The sequence below is a fragment of the Pleurodeles waltl genome, chromosome 5, assembly GCF_031143425.1.
Source record: "Pleurodeles waltl isolate 20211129_DDA chromosome 5, aPleWal1.hap1.20221129, whole genome shotgun sequence".
NCBI classification, from domain to species: domain Eukaryota; kingdom Metazoa; phylum Chordata; class Amphibia; order Caudata; family Salamandridae; genus Pleurodeles; species Pleurodeles waltl.
This window is the reverse complement of record NC_090444.1, coordinates 540,371,575-540,394,562: the sequence shown is the minus strand read 5'-3', so window position 1 is coordinate 540,394,562 and position 22,988 is coordinate 540,371,575.

The following is a 22,988-nucleotide window of genomic DNA, read 5'->3' as shown; positions in this document are numbered from 1 at the left end:
GTGGATCGACGAGAATTGCCATGTCGTCATGTTATTTCTCCTTTCGGTTGTGCCTAAAGCAGACCAATCAAGCAGGATTTGACAGTTCATGCAGGATTTGACTTATCAAAAAGGCTACTCATAGACCCCACCCTGCATATTCTGCAGAATTCAGAGAAGTCATCTCTGCCCAGCCTGTTATTTGTTCATAGGAAGCGACTCACACCTATTAATACTTATTAAAGATTCATTGCTGGCTGGGAGAAGATGAGGAGCAAATACAAATTAGCCTCCAGGACCTTCAGGAAAGGAAAAGGTAACTTTCTAAAAGCTACTTTTCCTTAATTATTATTAAAAAGCAAACTTCACCATAGAACTGGATTTGTATTAACTATCAAAAATATCTATGTAGTTTGCTTTCTAGCTGATCTCATTCCTGAGATACAATATTATTATTTTAATCTGTACTCTGGTTTTCTACATAGAATAGCTAGGCCTGCCACAGTGAAAATAGCTTTTGGGTGCTAGTCATTGTAAGGACATGTCAACATTACATTTCAACATATCTTTCTTTTAAATACTATGCACCCTATCTTGTGGGCTACAACAAGTATATTGGGGTGACTGATATTTAAATGTAGAGTCTTAATTGTCAAAAGGGTTCATTTTAACAAATCAAATTGCAGGCTTTTCATAGCTACAGGCAGGCTACATTGGTAGGACTGAAGCCACATTTGTACTGCCACTGTAATGGATGGCACAATAGGCTCTGCAGTACACTAGTGGCATTTAATTTACAGACCATGGGTACATTTAGAACTATAAAATAGGGACTATTAGGCATGTTTATTATGCCAATCAGGAAAATCCAGATTTGCCCATGTTAAAAGGGAGAGCACAGGCATTTTACTACCACATAGCAGGGATAAAGTGCACTGAGTTCTAACAATAGCAAAAAATATACGGTCCATCAAAAGGTGAAAAATCTGGGGTGACCATGGAGAAAAGGCGGATTACCCACAGTGTGGCTTAAAACATTTAAATTAAAATCCTGTGTTTCCTATAGCATGCCATCTAACCAGTGTTTTGGCATCTTAATATGAGCTTTCTGTTATTGAATCCAGACATATTACAGAGCAACAACCATAGACCAAAAGCAAGCCCAACCTATTGTCTTTTCCAATGCTTGTTAGAAGTGATAGATAAATGAAAAATAGCAATGCTTTTGTTGGGAATAATTACAATTGAAAATGTTTGAAGTCTGAAAATATGACTGCAAATGAAACATTACTAGGGTCTGTAAATGGGGTAGTGGTCTTCTGAGTATTCCATTCACCCCTGTTTTTCTCTTCACATGGTTTTTCTCTGAAGTCTGTTAGGCACCTATGCCCTTTTGCACCCCACAGCTTTCTAAAATCCTCCATCTGCATATTTCTCACCCCATCTCTTCTCTTCAGCACTCTGTTTATATTCTCTCCTACATGCACTTTCTTTCATCTAATTTATTTCACCATCCCCTTACACACACACCTCACTCAGTCACCTATAAGCACTGCATTTTATTTTCTCCATGTCAATATTTCAACAGCTTTGTACCTTCTTGACACACTTTAACAAAGAATGACATTTACATTTGGACCATGTGACCATAGCTCTCTGCTATTTTCAGATAGGCCTAGAATTAGATGAACATGTTTACTGAACACCTTTATTACCCACTGATCGCCACTGTGATAACCGCACACTGCCTTGAGTCTTAACATCATAACTCTCAATCGTGGCTCATTGTAAAAACCCACCAACAACTTGGGCTCTCACAATCCTAAGAAACAACTGAGTTCACATTATGCGCAATCAAAGATTATTAGACAGCATGAAAAATACTGCAGACCCACATCCTTGAAAAAGCCAACTCTCTTCAGGTATGCAAGATTAAGTAAAATATGTGAAATGCAAACAGGAACTACATTGCTGACAGGACACAAATATAGGTCCTAATAGTGATTCATTTCAATATCAGCTTTTAGTTAATACAGGGTGTCTGACCCAGAGGAACCTGCCCCACATAAAGCTCTGGGCCTTCTCATTTTACCACAATGGTCTGCTGCTTTAACTTTTGTCCTCTTCATTGGTGTACAGTCTTATTTTATATTGTCTTATTCTATCTTTACTATTAGACCATTATCAGAATTTTAAATTTTGTCAGTTATGTGAGTGTTTCTGCTACTTCCCAAATAGGCCTTTTGGTAACTTATGTTTGCTGTGTTTTCAGCTTGTTTTATGGAATAGCAATGTTCTAGTATTTTCCTTTACAAAATTGTGAAATAATGGCTTGCATTGTTCTTGTGTTTATATATGGATGAGAAAAATCTCAAACATGAAGAGATGTACAAAACAAATGTAAAGTCCTGCTCAGGTCTGACAAGGAGTTGGATATCAAGCCATTCTTCAAAATACAGCATCAGCAGTCTGCATCCTTTGATGCTTACCCAAGTTATTTCAGATTGACCCAGATTTGAAGTAAGCCAATCATCACAACCATGGACGTCCTTTAGGGGTCGCCAGGGATCTCAATAGTGACCTCTGGCTTGCCTCTTGTGACCCCAAGCACTGCCTTTGTGACCCCTGGTCTCAGGGTTTGCAAAACTAGTGCCAGGAACACAGTGGCTGCTCATCTTTATGGATGTATTTTTCAGACTCTAATTTCTTTGTTTTACACTAATAGTAAATAAAATAGTATCCACTATTAGTTCAATAAAGAAAGGAGTAAAATTAGCAGGATTATGACCCTGGGGTAGGTAAAAAACATGCTTGTAAATGTATGTTATGTGAGGGCTTTACGGGTGAGAGTGTTTTAATGTAAGAGAGAAAGAGTGTGTATGTGAAAATGTGTGTGTATATGTAAGCATATGTGTGTGAGTGAAAGTGAAGGTCAAAAGGCATGTGATGTCACTTCTACAACCCCTGGCATTTTGGTGAATTCACTCTCATGATCACAACATTCACACAAATTGGTATAGAACATTGGTTTCCTAACATTTTAAAACCACAACTCACTTTTTAAAACAACAAAACTTTGCGACCCACCTAAATTTAATAGACATGAGGTTGGGTGATTTTCAAATGTAACAAAGCATTGTGTGGTAGCTTTCTTTGTCAATTACAGACAGCACATTTTCCAGCACATTTCCATTGAAATGGCCACTAAATTTGCACAGACATACACTTTTACTGATAAAAACTATATAGCACACAAATGGCAATCTGTGGAAATCTGGTTTCTGTGAATATTTTCATGTGCATTACCAAGTAAGCAGCTTGATTTTTTTGATCCTATTAAAATCTCTGTTTCCGGCACGCTTCAGAATTTCAAAAGAGTGCTTCATTGTTACTTTCTTAACAGTTGGATGCATACAGGTCTTTTAAGGTATTTGCAAAAACCAACATCCTACATCATCAGATAGTTTACTTTAAAAACTCCTCTCACTTTGCGGTCAGAGAAAGAAAAGTAAACACCAATCCTCAAGCTAAAAGAATAAAGTAGCCTGACATTTGACTTCTGTCATTGAATTATCAGCAAATGTGACATGTTAAACCTTGAATTCAAAGGCATCTTTGTTTATTGCTCTGACTTTGGACACTCACTAAAAATCAACTTGTGCTTTATCAGTGGGTCGTGACTAACAGTTTGAGAAACACTAGAAGTTAAACAGAATAGCCACTTCACACAGCCATAAAAAGTTACACCTCAACACCTCTTTGGATTTGGGGCCTAGATGTATGTAATACACTACCACTTCAATTTGAGACAAACAGCACTATCAGTTCTGTCCTGCTGAAATTTCAAATGAGTATTTCTGATGAATAACAGAGGAAAGAAAATCCAGAGAGTGTCAGTCACTCAAATCACTCAGATTATTAATTTAAGGACAGGTGATATAGGTATAGAGGTGTATTAGCATGCACTATAAATTCAAGAAAGTGCATATCTCAGTCAAGCTGGCAAATCTTATATCTGCAATTATTCCCTAGCTTTCTTCACACACATTCAGTCACTTGTAATTGTATGTACATTATTTTACAAACAAAGATTTATATTGATATACAATATTACAAATTACAAAAAAACAATTGCATTGATAAAATTAGTCAACATACATACTGCTCCAACCTCAAAGTGAAGTTGGCATATATATGTAAAAATATTAAGCTTGTGATCCTACATTTGTTATGGTTCACAGCTCTTGAATATACATAGTTGCACTTCTGCACCAATTAAGTTGCTCAGATTTCGGCCCTGATGGCAAATATTCAAAGGACAATCATCAGATGTACACAGAAATGCTATAAGGCACAGATTTTCTCATAAGCCTTCTGATGATAACATGATCATGAGTTATTTGCCTTATCTACTTAAGTGACATCAATTTCAACCAAACATTGAACATATGAAACGTTTATGATCATGCATCATATCTGCACTTCACAAAGATAAAGTTGCAACTCAGTAGTATACATTTCCAAAACATCCTCACCATGCATAAGGACAAGAGGCAAAGCAATAACCTTCCAATTATGTTGAGTTTTTTTCCATGCATTTAGGCATCCATATTGGAATGACAGCAATCAGTTCCAAAAGAGTGACACTGGGCTGTTATCTTAAACCATTCGCAGACCTAAAAGTATTCAGGAATAAATCTGGGACGGGGAAATACTTCTGGCGAATATTTCCATGTAGTGGGTCCTTTCAGACATTCCGTTGAAAGGTTGTGTGTGTAGCTGTTTCTGGGTCATGAGGATGAATGCAAGGTATGACTAAATGCTATGACATCTCCCTAGAGCCCATGGCACATAGTGAAGTCTATGCAACAATAGATATTTGGCATGGTGGCAGGTGGGCAAATGGCCAAATTCACCAACTGTAGATTCTGGGTGCATAATGACTGCATAGCCAACCCAAAGCCTGCTGTAAATGTGAAGGCCTCAGCAGAGCAAGACACAGAGGCGGCTTTCCCGCTGGGCCGGCGTGCGACCGCCAGAAGACTGCCGGCCGGCCCAGTGGGAAAGCCCCTTCAACAATGAAGCCGGCTCCGAATGGAGCCGGCGGAGTTGCAGGGGTGCGACGGGTGCAGTGGCACCCATCGCGATTTTCACTGTCTGCACAGCAGACAGTGAAATTCTTTGTGGGGCCCTGTTAGGGGGCCCCTGCACTGCCCATGTCAGTGGCATGGGCAGTGCAGGGGCCCCCAGGGGCCCCACGGCAGCCGTTCCCGCCATCCTGGTTCTGGCGGTGGACACCGCCAGAAACAGGCTGGCGGGAAGGCGGTCGGAATCCCCATGGCGGTGCTGCAAGCAGCGCCGCCATGGCGGATTCCCTGGGCCAGCGGGAAACCGGCGGGAAACCGCCGGCTCCCCTTTTCTGACCGCGGCTTTACCGCCACGGTCAGAATCGCCCAGGAAGCACCGCCAACCTGTTGGCGGTGCTTCCGCCGCCCTCCGCCATGGCGGTCATGGACCGCCAGGGTCAGAATGACCCCCAGAGTGTGATAGTAAATACACAAGCCATGGGATAATAATGGGTGGGGCTATGGAGAAGTCAACTACAAAGTTGAAAGAGAGCCAACGTGATCTTGCATGATAAAAGTCAACAAAGGAGACAAACTCAGTAGGAAGGGAAGTGCTGCTTATGTTTAAGTGTGCCATAGAGACGTGAATCAGCATGACAAGCTATGCAGTAAACGAGCATATGGAATGGTAGGTGTCATGTTGCAGTGAAATATCCATGTTTTGGAAGAAATGCACAATGCATTGCCTCAGTATCATGATGTGGCTACACTGGCTATAACTGAATGCACGCTAGTCCATTTGTCATGAGGAATGTTTATTGTGCTGTGATGATAAGAGCAAAACTACTGGCCAATCTGCTTGGCCCCACTCTGACACTGTTGAATTGAGGGTTGGATTGGTGAATTGAGCCTATCTGGTGTTCTGTCTGAACACATTAGGCAGAGTTTATCATCAGTGTATAACATTCTGCTTCCCCAGAATTCTTTGTATTCTCTTCTGCTTAGTGTATTACAAGTACTGTTTTCATAACATCTACCTCTTACACCCAACATTCCTATTTAGGCTTCAGTGACTGTGAGTGGGATTAGTAAAGTGGTGTCTAGTGTCAGTGAGAAGAGACATGGTTGAAGTGCTGTATCTGGTCATGAAATTCCACAACTAGCTGCACTCCTCAACAATATCTTAGGGGCACGTGTAGTTCTTACATGTGCACATGCCAGCAATGCAGTCACTGGGATAGTACCACCCCCTCTCCTCGTCAGTAACCTCTTGCTAGTGCAGGGATGAAAGATGCCTGATAACATCTTGCCAGAGGAGTTGAACACTTGGTTTGGTAGGGGTTGTCCGTGGTCATGTGTTAACATGTTGTGAAGCACAAGGCAGATAAGCAGCAGATCTCATGTCTGCAGTGGCTGGTTTGTCTGCTACATTGACCGTGCAGCAGCCACATGACTCACTGCTGGTAGATAGGTGTAGGACATTGCTAGCCTCCACCTATATAAGTGCAAGAACTAATGTAATGCTATAAGGGCTAAAATAGTAATTACAGATACAGTGAGTGTGTGCCAATGTGTGCAGCCCATTCAGTAAATTGGAGCTCCTCTGTCTGGGGCTTTCCATTAATAATAAGACTCACCTGGTATTCAAAAGGCTGCATCTTGTCAGGAAAACATGACATAGACTGCCTTCTGGGGAATGAGTTGCCCAAGGTGTTAGGGGAACTAGGAGGAGTGGCCCCCAGAGGCGCCCTCACAGTTCAGTTGTCTGGGAGTACCACTCCCAGGTGGAAGGTACAGGGCCCCAGCAAGAGAGACAGGAGGAGGGATAGCCCACCCCTGTCCTCTGCTCATCCTGAGGTTACAGACCTTCAGTTGAGTAACCAGTCTCAGGATACCACCACTGGACTGGTGGGAGGTGAAGTGGAAAAGGGGTGCAAGTCACCTGGGGTTACTGCCCCCCAATTTTCAAAACCACAAAGGCTAGAGACCCTAGGATGGCCTGAATCCTTGCTTTTGACACTGACAGTTGGCAGTGGCCTCTGTTGGTTGTTATCCTGAGAGTGCTGACCAAGGGATTCACCTTCTTCCTCCTATTTTTTCTGTTCTGTTTTTGCTGGTGTATTGTCTCTGTGCACTTTACCACTGCTGATCAGTGCTAAAGTGCAAGTGCTCCCTATGAAAATTGTATTGGTGATTGGTTTATCCATGATTGTCATAGTTGATTTACTAGTACGTCTGTAGTAAAGTACACTAGAGGTGCCCAGGGCCTGTAAATCAAATGCTACCAGTGGGCCAGCAGCATTGGTTGTGCCGCCCACAAGAGAAGCCCTGTGAGCATGTCTCAGACCTGCCACTGCAGTGTCTGTGTGTGCAGTTTAAAACTGCCAATTCGACCTGGCAAGTATACCCACTGGCCAGGCCCAAACCTTCTCTTTTACTACATGTAAGGCACCCCTAAGGTAGGCCCGAGGTAGTCCCAAGGGCAGGATGCAGTGTATGTTGAAGGCAGGACATGTACTGATGTGTTTTACATGTCCTAGCAGTGAAATACTGCCAAATTCGGTTTTCACTGTTGCAAGGCCTGTCTCTCTCATAGGTTTACATGGGGGCTTCCATTAATAATCCTTAAAGTGTAACTTCCTATTGAGAGTAGATTGAGATGTGGAGTTTGGGGTCTCTGAACTAACTCACAATTTAAAAATACACCTTTTGGTAAAGTTTGTTTTTAAATTATCTGTTTAAAAATGACACTTTTAGAAAGTGTGTGTTTTATTGCTTAAGTCACTCTGTGCCTCTGCCGGCATGTGTATTCCACATCTGGGTGAAACTAACAGTTGGACTGTTGGGAATTTCCTCTAGACAGTGACACAAAGGGAGCTGGGCTGTAGCCTGCATATCCTGATGGGCCATCTGGGCTAGAGTGGAGGAAGGAGTGGTCACTTACACCTGAAATGGCTTTGCCTGCCCTCACATAGTGCAGTCTCTGACCCCCTGGTGTGTGCGTCTGGGGCCAGACATGGGCAAGGCAGGCTCTTGTCAACAGCAGAGACTTTCCTTTGGAGTATACCTACTTCAAAGGCAGAAAGGGGTATAAGTAGCGGACCCAAAACCCCAGACTTTTAGAAACGTTTTGGATTAAGAGGAACCTCTGCCAAGAGAAGAGTTGAAGAGCTGGAGAAGGAGTACTGCCCCATTGCTGTGTTGCTTTGCTGGGGTGGCCTGCAGTTGCTGCTTCTGCCTTAAAAGAGAGCAACGGGTAAACTTTGTGTGTATCCTGCTTGAGAGAGTTCTCCAAGGGCCTGGAGTAGAGCTTGCCTCCTGTTGGAAGTCTCAGGGACACCAAAGACTTCAGTTTCATCTGCTTACAGCACTGGGAACTGTGTGTTTTGTGCTGTTCAAGAAGAAAAGCCACTGTAACGATGCAAATGACGCCACTGGCCTGCACCGTGACCTGCTGATGCCGCACGGTGCTGCACCACCCACTTCATACCATAACCCTGGTCTCACCATCCCTACCATCTGACTCTGCCACGAGCCCCTGCTTGCACCGTGACCTGTGGGCCCCACACTCCGTCATCTCCTTGCTCACAACGCAGCTTGGGCATCCCCGATGCCGCCGCACCTGCTGTCACTGGTGCCGCTGCCTAAACCGTGGCCTGTGGACACCGCTCATGAGATACACAAAGCACCGTCCCATCCCGCATCGCAGCCTCAGTACCATCGATTTCAATGTCATCACCAGGCGTCCGTGTGCGCACCGCGACCCGTGGATGCCGCACGATACCCAGCCCACGCCGCCGACTTGGGACTACCGACCACAGCCCTTCAGCAACAACGTTGCCACTGCCTTCATCGTGACCTGGTGACACTGCACATGGCACCACCCCACATCACACCGCAGCCCTGGTCTCACCGACGCCACTGGATGCCGTCACCAAGCCCCTGCCTGCACCGTGACCTGTGGGCGGTGCACGTCGCATCGTCCCACTTCGCACCACAGCCCTGACACCATCAATGTCAGCGCTCCTGACTTCATCAGCCCGGAGTTCAATCTGCAACATGTGTGACTTCAAGGGCCTGAGGACCCCCGCACCGACCTCTGTAACCGATGCCTGTGATCTCATCGCGAGAATCAGAATGCCCTGCATTTCCAAGGTACTGTTTGCGGGTCTTCCGGACACAGTAGCTGGCCAACGACACTATGTCTGGCCTGAACTGTTGGTTTTGTTGATCATGATGCCGTGATAGCACCAGGTGAAGCTACTGACTTCAAGGAACTGTATTTTTAAGTCATTCTTGCAAAATTCATATCTTTACTACTGGATGTTGCATGTTTCTCGTTTTGGTCTTGTTTTATATAGATAAATATTGGCTATTTTTGTAAAACTGGTGTGGTGTCCTTTTGTAGTGTGTTCACTGCGTTACTGTGTGTTATGTGCAAATGCATTACACATTGCTTCTGAGATAAGCCTGACTGCTCGAGCCAAGCTACCAAAGGAGTAAGCAGGGGTTATCTGAGCAGGTATCTCCCTTATCCTGACTAGAGTGAGGGTCCCTACTTGGACAGGGTGCAAGCCGACTGCCAACTAGAGACCGCATTTCTAACAGTTATGAAATGCCAGGGTATCTTTGATGAAAACCTTGAGGCAAGCAATGGCTTTGTTTTGCAGTAGAGAAAGAGGCATCATCCTAACTGATGCAGCTTGCAATGCTTTCCTGGGGTGTGATGTTGGCCCTCACCCAGCACAGTATGTTTTTGATATCTTAGGCTGACTGGAATCTCTTTAGACTCTCCATTTAGATGGAGTTATGAAGGTTTTTCATTTGGGCTCCCATTTTCCTGTCTTGATTCATTGCATGAGTATGTGTGCCAATCGGAGCTGCACAATGATGTGGTTGAGCTCTTCTCCCATTTTGTCAGCATTAGTGTAGTCATTAGTTCAATTCTGTTCCCCTCTCGCAAGAGTGGCTTTGAGTGATTCATGTTCACATTTGTAGTTTTATGTTCTTGTGGGCATCTAAGTGCAGGCCTACATCACCCTTGGACTTCTTGAATGCTCTTTTATTGTTGTGGGGTGTTTACATTCAGGATTCTACTGCTCCCTTGAGTTATCCGCTTACATGTTTGCAATGTTAATTTGTTCTTTATATTCATTTTGGTGTTTGCTTTACTTGGATTGCCACTCCCATTTTCACAATTGAATGTATCTCTTCTAACTTTTTCATTGTTAATCCTTTTGTGGGGGGGGTTGTGTGGGTCTGTAAAATGTGATTTTCTTTTTATGACGTTGAACATTTAATTGTATGCAGTTCTAAGTTGGGAGATTTCAGTGGTGTTTGACGAAGGCGTCAGTGTAATTTTCCATCTTTTGCTGTCTTGAATTCGTGGCTGGCAAGGTCATTCACAGAATCTGTCCTCCCATTTATATTGTTAGAGACTGTGGGGCATAGTTATCAAGGATTTTGCATGGCCCCTGTGCCATGCAAAGGGGCACAGGATGACGGAAAACATACAATGAGATTTCCCAAACCACACAGGCCACCTTGCACAGCCTGGCATAGCTTGGTAAATCTGGAGTAATGCAAGGCAGTGCAAGTCATTGTCTTGCTTTACTCTGCCATAGGGAGGCATTCCATGGGTTGAGCATGGGTGGAGTATGCATTAATCCATGGATACTGAAGTAGTCCCAGATTTACCAATACTGGTAGACCTGGGAATGCATCAGAATGCTATGCCTTCCCAGAGGAGGCGTAACGGGGAAAAATATGTTTATTTGTCCTACTTTTTTCCTCTTTCTACATTTGCTTCATTCTGCAGCACACATAAAAAGATTAAAAGCCTTATAGGATTGTTATTATACAGGAAGGTATCTCTTCCTGCACAAAAACAATCCTGCCCACAATACAGGCACCCCTTGCACCTTGATCCAAGGGTGCCCGCATTGGTGTTGGGAGCAGTTTGTGCACCAGCTCTGACAGAGAGCAGGAAGGTACCATACCTTGATAGGTATGGTGCATTCCTGCAGTCTCCCTTTCACACAGTGGAGCATGCTGTGTTGTGTTGTGTGAAATAATGATAAATATGGCCCTGCATACTCAATATCTTTTGCCAAGTTCACACAATATAATGCTCAATTTTTATGTGCAATTACAAAGCATTTAGGCCATGCAATTTTTTCATATTTTCCACTGGTGACAACTTTTCCAAACCAACACAATGTGTATACAAACCTAAATGCAGACAAACAACACACGCACATCCTGGATTACATGAATGTTTTTGGCTAAAAGTAATGAGACAGGTTCAGGAGGGACCAAAGTCTGTAGGCACTTACAGAATGTGCAGAAAAGTGGGAAATGTTTGTTGTGTTGCCCTTTGGGTTCACTGTAGCATAACTCCCAGGCTTACCTATTCTGCTATCTGCTAATAGTATTTAGCGAGCCATAGTAGAAGAAAGGCACTGTTTGGCCTAGCATTTTGAGGGTCAATCTGGAAACAATTTGGGGATACAAAACCAACATCAGGAGGAGATATTAAGTGATTGACAGCATAAGTCCAAGCTCAAGTTAGTGGTGGTTCTGAAATGGAATGGTTATTAAGGAGCATCATTGAAGAGTAACAGTGCAGAGAATTTGTGGTATTTGCAGAAACAGATGAATTTAGTTTTGCTGTATCTATTAAAGATGTTGCAAATGAGCATCTAGTGGACATGTCTTATTTTTCAGAATCAGAGAGACAATTGTCTTATTTGTCACTCAATGAGCTATTACAGGTATTACTTTCATTTTATGTGGTTACTGTAGCTTGAAACCCTATTATAAAATGAATTCCAAATAATGTTGCACATGCTCTCTGAATTTAAAGGCCCTAGTTATGAGTAAACCGGACTGTTATTCCTAGTGTTGTTCTGAGTAGTCCGGTGTTTCAAAGCCCAAAATGACTGGGTCAGTAAATGCTAGACTCACTAATTAAAGGCTCTAAAGCTTTGGACGCAGTCTAAGATGCAGATCTACTGGAGCTGCAGGCATCTATGGAACCCAGCCTTCATCCACTCTTCTCCTGCACAACAGTTGGAGGCGCTAACACTCTGTCACCCATGGAGTCCTCCTCAAGCCTAAGACAGATCCTCACCCCACTCCCTCCTTCTTGCAGCATTTCCCTCCTGCAATTTACCAACTGCTCCAAGCAAGTGGTAAACTGCAGTAGAAAAGGGCTCACTCATGGATCTGGAATTGGGAATAAGTATGCAATTGTCTGCCTACTTGGAACCAAGTACCCCATTGCAGCACTTGATGTTCTCATGGTAGCAAGGCAGAAAAGCCCAAGATCTATTCAGTGGTGTTGATGTGAGCTAGTACCCCAGTCTGCAGGTAGTCAATGAACAACACCCAGTAAATCATTGCCCAGTCAGTGCTTTTGCTTATAAGGGAAACGTACTTCCTTATGCACATACTAGTCAATACTATACATTAATTTACAAATATGTACCATAAGGCAGGAGGAAATACCTGGGATGACAATCTACTAATCGTGAACATCTCTTGGGAGCCCTGTACCCTATAACCACAATAAACCCCACACACATATATTAGAAACAATACAGTGGGGTGCAGGAATCGAAAAGCCAGCTTGCTGGCTTTGACAGGGTGTCACCACATTAGTATGAACAAATATATGTCATAATAGGCCAATATAACACCATTAAAACGTCTAAGGATGGTGCCATCTTACAATGACATTCATTAGAACAAGTAATAACTAACTGTTAACTTTATGATTATCAATAAAGCATTTCAGTGACTTCATAGACACATATAATGATTCACTGTTAATTTTGTCATTCTCAATATAGCATTTCCATAACCTTTATTAAGATATGTGAGAACTCACTGTTAAATTTGCCACTATCATTAAAGCATTTTAATTTTCATTAGAGTGTGTCCATGTGACATTTCTCTATTTCTCCTTATGAATAGCAACCATCAACAGGGCCTGCTGCATTATAGAACCTTTGGGAAGAGACCCATAGCATAGAAAGTGCTCAAAAGCAGAGTCTCTTGAGTCACCATTCAGTGCACCTGGGAAACTTAGAGTGGCACTCTTAACTATCTACTACAGGGCTCTTTTGGGGCCTTCAGCGGTTCTGGCAGCCATCCAGAACACCTCCCACAGCTTAGTGGTGCCCCTGCCCTCTATAGGATAAGGGCACAGCAAATATGTACATTTTAGCATGTACCCAAGAGGATTTGTGGGTGTTCCTTTGGCCTTAGTAAGGTTTTTCAGATTGGCGGCCTTGTCCCTCAAACAAAAATTCTTTTTTTGTTTATGACTTATTTTTGGCTGTGTGCTATGTCTTTTTTCTTTCTTTTTCTTTCAACCCATGTGCTTGTCCTTAGCCTCACAGGGAACCAATCCTGCATGACCCAGTCAGCTCCCCACCCATCTAGCACAGCTCTTTGTGTGCTGGTAAAGGAAGCCAGCAGCTTCCAGTGTCCCACCTGCAACAGTGCAAACGGATAGTAATGGCAGTGTATTACCTACTCTCCCTAGACATGGGCACAGGGAGTAGAGATGGCACACTTCCATGCTCCTGTGGCTCTGGGGTCCCCAGGAGCAGACCTGCCTGATGTGAAGTCTGGATTTCTCCCCTTTGTTCTTGTTGGGGCACACCTTGCCAGGCTCAGTGCAGTGTAAAAAATAATTAGCACTTGCAGATTCCATCCCCACCTTTTCCTTTTTCAGGAAAAGGTCTAATCACTGGCCAATGCCCTGCTGTGTGGGGAGGTCCTTTATCCTCCGACTGGCCAGCAGAGTAATTAACTTGCCTTAGCACAGGGAACAATCTGTTTAGAAAAAAAGTCAGAGAAATGTGTCAAATGCTCAAGTGCCAGAAGGATGACAGAAAGCTACATTGAATCTGCACTCAGGATTTATGTTTACCATAGGATTGGTGTGTCTCAATAGTCACTAGGCCTAGCCTTGGCAAAACTATATTTTGGTGCAGATTTCACCAATAACGTATAATACACTCAAGCACACACCCTTTTAAGTTCAGCACTACAGACTTACAGTCTGAATGGACCACTCACATTATAGGGCCTGCACCAGGTCAGCACCACTTGCTGAAGGCTTCCTTCTGCAACAGGCTACTTGTACATAGACTCTGGGCTGGGCATGATGGTAATTCCACTGGCTCATTTTTCTCTCATATGTGTGCATGTGTTCACATGCAAACAACCAGGAGCCTCTTACCCCAGCTGCACAGCAACAGATCTTGTTTTAAAAAGACAGATACTGGCTGCTAGTACTCTCAAACAATTTGAGCAAAGTCTATAGTGAGACTCTGTCAGTGAGACTCACTCACAATACAAATCCAAAAACCGGGTGGTCCAAAAGTAAAAAAGGCAGGGGTTTGAATGGGAGAGACCCTATTTTTCTATAAGCTCTTTCTAAGACCTACTATATGCTGCTGAAACTGGAGTATTAAAATGCTGACTTAACCACCTGACTTTGTTAGATCACATTACAATGGATATTTGCACTTTGAAACTTTCACATCTGAAAATATGTTTTAAACATTTTCTTGTTGCCTAAGTGTGAGAAAACAGGGCTGATTGCAGAGGCCCCATAACTTTTTGCCCCCATTTTCCACTTTTTGCTGGTGTTTTCCTGACTTTAAAGGTGCCCTGGGTACTGCTAACCAGTCCCAGGGCCTGTGCTCTGTGTAAAATGGATATGCAAATTAGGCTAATTATAATTGGCTAAGTTAACCTACCTATAAGTCCCTAGTATATGGTAGGGCATGTAGGTTTAGGGACCACAGCATAGGTGGTGCACACCTAGGTGCATTGCTGAGGTGCCCAGTGTCATTTTAAAAGCAAGCCTGCCTTGCTGGCTGCTTTTAAATTAAAGTTATATGCAAATTCGACTTTGGAATTAAAGGTACTTCCAAAGTCTTAAACTACCTTATTTTTACATATAAGTCACCCCTAAGGTGTGCCCTATGTGCCCCTAGGGCTGGGTGCCATGTAACTATAAGCAGGGACTTTATAAAAATAGATTTATAAGCCCTGGTGAGGTAAAAACAGCCAAATTCGTTTTTCCCTCATTGAAGTAAATGGCCTTCATAGGCTAGAATGGGCAGACTTTATTTTAAATTTTAAAGTCTCCTTAAATGTTACATACCAAGAATTTGGTATCAAATTGATTGTTGTAATAAATCCCACAACTTCCAGTTGTGGGATTTAATATAACTTGTCCAGGTAAAAAGTTTAGACTTTACCTAAAAAGTTGCCAATTTCAGCTCTGCATTGTTTTTGCTGCTGTGCTCTGATTGGCCACCCTGCAGCAGCTTCTGCCAGGCTGCCTTGATGAGGTGTGAAGTGGCCAGGCTTCACACAAAGGAATGTGCTTGGGGGAGAGAATCTCCCCTCAGCAGATGGTGAGGCAGGAAGGGGGAGGGCTGCCAAACTGGTCTTCAAAGGCAGAGAAGGACATTTGGAGCACCCAGCAACACCCCCACATCCTGCAACCCCAGACAATTAGGTGCCCCCTTGATTAGATTAGGAGAGGGCAGGAGAGGGGTGTGTTTATGATTTTTAGCCACACCAGTGGGTGGGCTCAGCCAGATGTAACCTCCAAAAATCTGATTCATCCATGTTGGATTTTTAGAGACTGTTGCCTTCTGGGATGGATTTTTGCCACACTTCCCAGGAAGTGGTCATCACAGGGGGACGACCCTGTCCCTGATTGGAGAACCAGGGCCCCCCTGCTTTTCACCCAGGAGCAAGGATAAAACTGGCAGACCTGCACCCACACCTCAGATCCCCTCCAGAATTCAACAAGAAAGGAACTAAAGAAGAAGAAGGACTGCCCTGCTGGACCCCTGGCCTGCACCTGGACCCTGCACTCAGAAGGACTGCACCAGCTGCACACTTGGGCTTCACCACAAGAAGGACTTTGCCTGGCTTCAACTGGTTCAAGGAGGGACTCCCTGTTTGCTACAGGTGACAAATTGCTAAACCAGAGTCCCCTGCACCAACTCCTGAAGAAAGCGACCAGCTGACCACTGTCCAGTGGCCAAAAAGGAGTTTGCGCCAGGTGCATTCTGGGAGTTGAAGTCCGCACCCCCCAAGGACCATCACAGAACTTCTGGACCCTTGGGGTGAGCTGTGGACCCCAAAAGAACCTTAAAAGAACATCTGGGTGAAGCCCCAGAAGTTTGGAAAAAATTTGAGAATTTTTAGAAAAAAGCTCCAGAGAGGGACCGACCCGCCGTGGAAATTCTAGCCGGCTTGCCTTAACCAAGACCCGGCCTGACTTCGTGGTTCGTCCCGGTAAAGAAAAACATCCAAAAAAGAGACTAAGTCCGAACGTAAAAAGTTGACCGGGACCTCCCAGCCATCGTATCCGAGAAGGGCTCCATGGACGTCGGATCAAGATCCAGGTTTACCCCGGTCGAAGGATTTTCATCTCGAAAAAACGACTAAGTCCGAAGGTAAAAGTCTCCACCGAGGAAATCCACATCGCGTATCCGGACAAGGGCTCCAGGAGGTCGGATTCAACTGGCAGGTTCGTCCCGGTGAAGAAAAACTTCAAAATAAAGACTAAGTCAGAAGGTAACTTTTTAACCGAGGCCTCCCGCGACCTGTAGCCGAGCAGGGCTCCATCGCGGTCGGCCTGAAAGTTTGACTTTTCCCCAGTCGAGGTGCAAACAGATGACCCGATTGGCGCTTTTTGTTTCTAAGCGCTAGAAAAGTAATAATTCTTTAAAAATACATATCTCCGGTTCCCCTGAACCGATTTTAATCGTTTTTGTGTAATTTTAAAGATACAAATATAAACTATTTTTATAAATTGGTTTTGGATTTTTAAACTGTTTCCTGTGTTTTATTTAATTACTGTTTTGTGATATTTGAATGCTTTACACTTTGTCTCCTAAGTTAAGCCTTGACGCTCGTTGCCAAGCTACCAAGGGTTGAGCTAGGATTAATTTACTGAGACCTAACTGTACCTATGTGGAGGTTAGTGGCTTGTTGCTAGGAGTAGGTACCTACCTGCCCTACCAATAACCCATTTTCCAACATAATTGGAAGCAGCGACGGGATCCTGTACTTGTGTTCAATATCACGTTACAGTTTTAGGTAAAACAAATTAAAAGTCCTTTAAATTGTCCTAGTGCAAAAATTGTTTTTAATTTTTAATTTGGATTAATTTCAATTATTGAATTTTTGTAATTTTTCTAAACTCTTGTTTCCAATTTTTGCAAAAAGTTTTTGTTGACACAAAACTAGGGAACCATGGAGCTTGATCTGGCTAGCCTACCCACACTGACAGTAGTCCAGCTTAGGGGGTTGTGTATTGAAAGAGGGTTGCCTGCAACCACTGATCTCAGGAAGCAAATCCTGATCACATCCCTGACAGCATGGGCTGAGGCCCAAGAGGTAGAGTCAGAAGAAGCTCCAGAGGAGGGAGAAAGAAGGGAGGATGCTAGCTCTAACCACTCAGGGGAGGGAAGGCATCTGAGCTTAAGTGAGGATGAGGAAGAAAGGTCCTCAGTAAATACAGTCACTAGGGGCAGATCCAAAGCTAGTGGTGGGAAGAGGGTCCTTTCAGGAGGAGAGAACCCATCCATCAGAGAAAGAGAGCTGGAGGCCCAGCTAGCATACATAGCTTTGGAAGCAGAGAAGCTGGCCCTAGAAAAGAAAAAGTGGGCATACAAAGAGAAAAGAGATGGAAGCAGCGATAAAGAAGCTGAGGTGTCCATGGGTGGGGGAGTTTGCCCCAGATTACCCAAGGGGGTAGTTCCTGCTTATGTAGAGGGGGATGACATAGATAAGTGGCTGGGGGCCTTTGAGAGGGCACTCCAAATGAGAAGGGTTAGGCCTCAATACTGGGGTTCCCTTTTGTGGGAGTTGGTCCCCAACTCAGGGAGGGATAGGCTTCTGACCTTAAGGGGGGAGGAGGCAGATTCATACCCTAGTATGAAGAGGTGCTTAGCCAAGAAGTTTGGTCTGACCCCAGAGCAATATAGAATGAAGTTCAGGGACACCCAGAAGGTCAGTACCCAGTCTTGGGTTGACTTTGTGGACATTTCACTAAAGGCACTAGAGGGCTGGATTATTGGTAACAAAGTAGATACTTATGAGGGGTTATACAATCTGATCATGAGAGAGCACATCTTGACCAATTGTACCCAAGAAAGGTTACGCCAGCATCTAGTGGACTCTAAGCAGACCAACCCTAGAGAGCTAGGGGAGGCAGCTGATGAGTGGTTGAGAACCAGGGTGGTTGTCAAGTCCCAGGGGGGAGACTCCAAGAAGGGGGGGACAGGTCCCCAAAAACCTAAGGAGGGAGGTGGTAAGCCCACCACAGAGACTCCCTCTGTACCCCAGAACCCTAAGAAGGAGGAGAGTAAATCCCACTCCCACTCTGACAAGCAGAGACAGGGAGACCCAGGGTTAAAAAAACTCTTGGACAGTAGGGCTTGCTTTGACTGTCAGCAGACAGGTCACTTCAGAGGAGATGCAGCCTGTCCAAGGAAGGTGGTTAGCACTGGGCTGTCCAGTGTAGCCATAGAGGAGGATTCCTCAGATGATGAAGTCCTCCTAGCATTGTGCTGGGAGACAGGACCAGATGGTAAGCTGGTGATCCCTGAGGGTGGGAGTAGGCACTTCCACCACATTCAAGTGAATGGGATCCCTACCACTGGCCTGAGAGACACCTGTGCCAGTCACACTATAGTGAGTGACCGGTTAGTGACCCCAGACATGTATGTCCCAGGAAAGACAAAGAAAGTCAGGATAGCCACAGGGGAGGTCACCTCCAAACCTGTAGCCATAGTGCCCCTAGAGAGGGAGGGTATCCTTGACTGGATTAGGGTGGTAGTCAGTGCTGACCTTCCCCTAGATTGTATCCTGGGCAATGACCTCCCAGAGGTGAGTCTGGTCACAGATGGGGTGGTCGCCCAGGGCGCCCCCCCAACCCAAAGTCCTGGGGAGTCAGTCCCTACAGTTAGGAGACAGGGGTCCCCAAGAAAAGGAAAGAAGAAAAGGAAGGGTAGGCCACTCTTAAAGAGAGTTCCAGGGAGCCAAGGGCCTTCTGCCCCAGTAAGGGGGGAGCCCAGAGTTGGCACTGGTGAGGCCTCACCTGACCCCAAGGAAGTCCTGAGTAGTCAGGCAGCTGTCCAGATGCAAGGTGTTGCCCCTGCACTGACAGAAGGGAGAGTGGAAGGAGGGTGTCTGCCACAGGAGGAGGTAGGCCCCCACTCTAGACAGCAAGAGGGGTGCCAGGACCCCAAAGATGCCCCTAAAGCAGCTCAGCCACCTGTCAGTGGAGAGCTTAGGGTGTGGTTCTGGGTACTGACAGCTGTCAGTAGCCTCTGCTGGGTGCTAGCCTTCCTGGCAGCACTGTACTTGGCCTGGGAGGCAGACCCCAGGGCCAATAGCAAAGTAGGCCCCCTGACCCTATTGGTCATGGTGGGGTTGCTCAAGTGTTGGGTGACCTCTTTGGGTAAGCTAGGTGTTGCCCTAGCAAAGTTTGGAGTAGGGGACGTGGGCACCTCACTACCCAAGTTGGCAGAGAGAAAGGAGGAAGACCCCCCTAGAGGAAAGTTTCAGTTTGAGTTGGGTCCTTTTACTGTTGGGATGGCTTCACTACCCAGAGGGAGTGACCCTGACAGGAGGATGTAAGGCAGAGTAGGCCCTGCAAAGGGACAGCCAGTTTTCTTCACTGTCTTCCTCGCCTAACAAGCCAGGAAGACTCTCCCAGGGTTGGGCTGAGTCTCCTGGGCGTGTGGGCTGGGGTGGGGTTGTGTGAGAAAACAGGGCTGATTGCAGAGGCCCCATAACTTTTTGCCTCCATTTTCCACTTTTTGCTGGTGTTTTCCTGACTTTAAAGGTGCCCTGGGTACTGCTAACCAGTCCCAGGGCTTGTGCTCTGTGTAAAATGGATATGCAAATTAGGCTAATTATAATTGGCTAAGTTAACCTACCTATAAGTCCCTAGTATATGGTAGGGCATGTAGGTTTAGGGACCACAGCATAGGTGGTGCACACCTAGGTGCATTGCTGAGGTGCCCAGTGTCATTTTAAAAGCAAGCCTGCCTTGCTGGCTGCTTTTAAATTAAAGTTATATGCAAATTCGACTTTGGAATTAAAGGTACTTCTAAAGTCTTAAACTACCTTATTTTTACATATAAGTCACCCCTAAGGTGTGCCCTATGTGCCCCTAGGGCTGGGTGCCATGTAACTATAAGCAGGGACTTTATAAAAATAGATTTATAAGCCCTGGTGAGGTAAAAACAGCCAAATTCGTTTTTCCCTCATTGAAGTTATAGGCTAGAATGGGCAGACTTTATTTTAAATTTTAAAGTCTCCTTAAATGTTACATACCATGAATTTGGTATCAAATTGATTGTTGTAATAAATCCCACAACTTCCAGTTGTGGGATTTAATATAACTTGTCCAGGTAAAAAGTTTAGACTTTACCTAAAAAGTTGCCAATTTCAGCTCTGCATTGTTTTTGCTGCTGTGCTCTGATTGGCCAGCCTGCAGCAGCTTCTGCCAGGCTGCCTTGATGAGGTGTGAAGTGGCCAGGCTTCACACAAAGGAATGTGCTTGGGGGAGAGAATCTCCCCTCAGCAGATGGTGAGGCAGGAAGGGGGAGGGCTGCCAAACTGGTCTTCAAAGGCAGAGAAGGACATTTGGAGCACCCAGCAACACCCCCACATCCTGCAACCCCAGAAAATTAGGTGCCCCCTTGATTAGATTAGGAGAGGGCAGGAGAGGGGGGTGTTTATGATTTTTAGCCACACCAGTGGGTGGGCTCAGCCAGATGTAACCTCCAAAAATCAGATTCATCCATGTTGGATTTTTAGAGACTGTTGCCTTCTGGGATGGATTTTTGCCACACTTCCCAGGAAGTGGTCATCACAGGGGGACGACCCTGTCCCTGATTGGAGAACCAGGGCCCCCCTGCTTTTCACCCAGGAGCAAGGATAAAACTGGCAGACCTGCACCCACACCTCAGATCCCCTCCAGAATTCAACAAGAAAGGAACTAAAGAAGAAGAAGGACTGCCCTGCTGGACCCCTGGCCTGCACCTGGACCCTGCACTCAGAAGGACTGCACCAGCTGCACACTTGGGCTTCACCACAAGAAGGACTTTGCCTGGCTTCAACTGGTTCAAGGAGGGACTCCCTGTTTGCTACAGGTGAAAAATTGCTAAACCAGAGTCCCCTGCACCAACTCCTGAAGAAAGCGACCAGCTGACCACTGTCCAGTGGCCAAAAAGGAGTTTGCGCCAGGTGCATTCTGGGAGTTGAAGTCCGCACCCCCCAAGGACCATCACAGAACTTCTGGACCCTTGGGGTGAGCTGTGGACCCCAAAAGAACCTTAAAAGAACATCTGGGTGAAGCCCCAGAAGTTTGGAAAAGATTTGAGAATTTTTGGAAAAAAGCTCCAGAGAGGGACCGACCCGCCGCGGAAATTCTAGCCGGCTTGCCTCAACCGCGACCCGGCCTGACTTCGTGGTTCGTCCCGGTAAAGAAAAACATCCAAAAAAGAGACTAAGTCCGAACGTAAAAAGTTGACCGGGACCTCCCAGCCATCGTATCCGAGAAGGGCTCCATGGACGTCGGATCAAGATCCAGGTTTACCCCGGTCGAAGGATTTTCATCTCGAAAAAACGACTAAGTCCGAAGGTAAAAGTCTCCACCGAGGAAATCCACATCGCGTATCCGGACAAGGGCTCCAGGAGGTCGGATTCAACTGGCAGGTTCGTCCCGGTGAAGAAAAACTTCAAAATAAAGACTAAGTCAGAAGGTAACTTTTTAACCGAGGCCTCCCGCGACCTGTAGCCGAGCAGGGCTCCATCGCGGTCGGCCTGAAAGTTTGACTTTGCCCCGGTCGAGGTGCAACCAGATGACCCGATTGGCGCTTTTTGTTTCTAAGCGCTAGAAAAGTAATAATTCTTTAAAAATTCATATCTCCGGTTCCCCTGAACCGATTTTAATCGTTTTTGTGTCATTTTAAAGATAAAAATATAAACTATTTTTATAAATTGGTTTTGGATTTTTAAACTGTTTCCTGTGTTTTATTTAATTACTGTTTTGTGATATTTGAATGCTTTACACTTTGGGGGTTATTCTAACTTTGGAGGAGTGTTAATCCGTCCCAAAAGTGACGGTAAAGTGACGGATATACCACCAGCCGTATTACGAGTTCCATAGGATATAATGGAGTCGTAATACGGCTGGTGGTAAATCCGTCACTTTTCCGTCACTTTTGGGACGGATTACCACCTCCTCCAAAGTTAGAATAACCCCCTTTGTCTCCTAAGTTAAGCCTTGACGCTCGTTGCCAAGCTACCAAGGGTTGAGCTGGGATTAATTTACTGAGACCTAACTGTACCTATGTGGAGGTTAGTGGCTTGTTGCTAGGAGTAGGTACCTACCTGCCCTACCAATAACCCATTTTCCAACACTAAGTTTAATTATTGTACAATTCATAAGTACATAATTTAAACTAAAAAATCAATCCATATCTTGTGTTTAACAATGTCTCACTTTAACATCTATTACATACGCACCGTTCTGTAATAGATATCACATGTATGAATATTATTTTTGCAAAAATAAAGTGTGACTATTGATAACATAGAAATATTTTGTATAGTCTTCGTATGCTCAGTAAGAAAGTATATAAGTGGCTGGGTGGGTGGTGCACAAAATTCAAGTGTACATTAATTAGTCCATAAAATATCTTCAGTCTCTAAGTTTATGATGAGTGCTGGAAATACAGAAAAGTCACCTGTTCCTCTGGAGCTGAAAAGTCAGCCAAGTATAAGATCATAATTTCAAGCACTCCACTCCTATACCAAGATAAAGTACAAAAGGTAGTCCTCCAATAGGGTTCCCTGTTTGTTTTACTTGACAATATT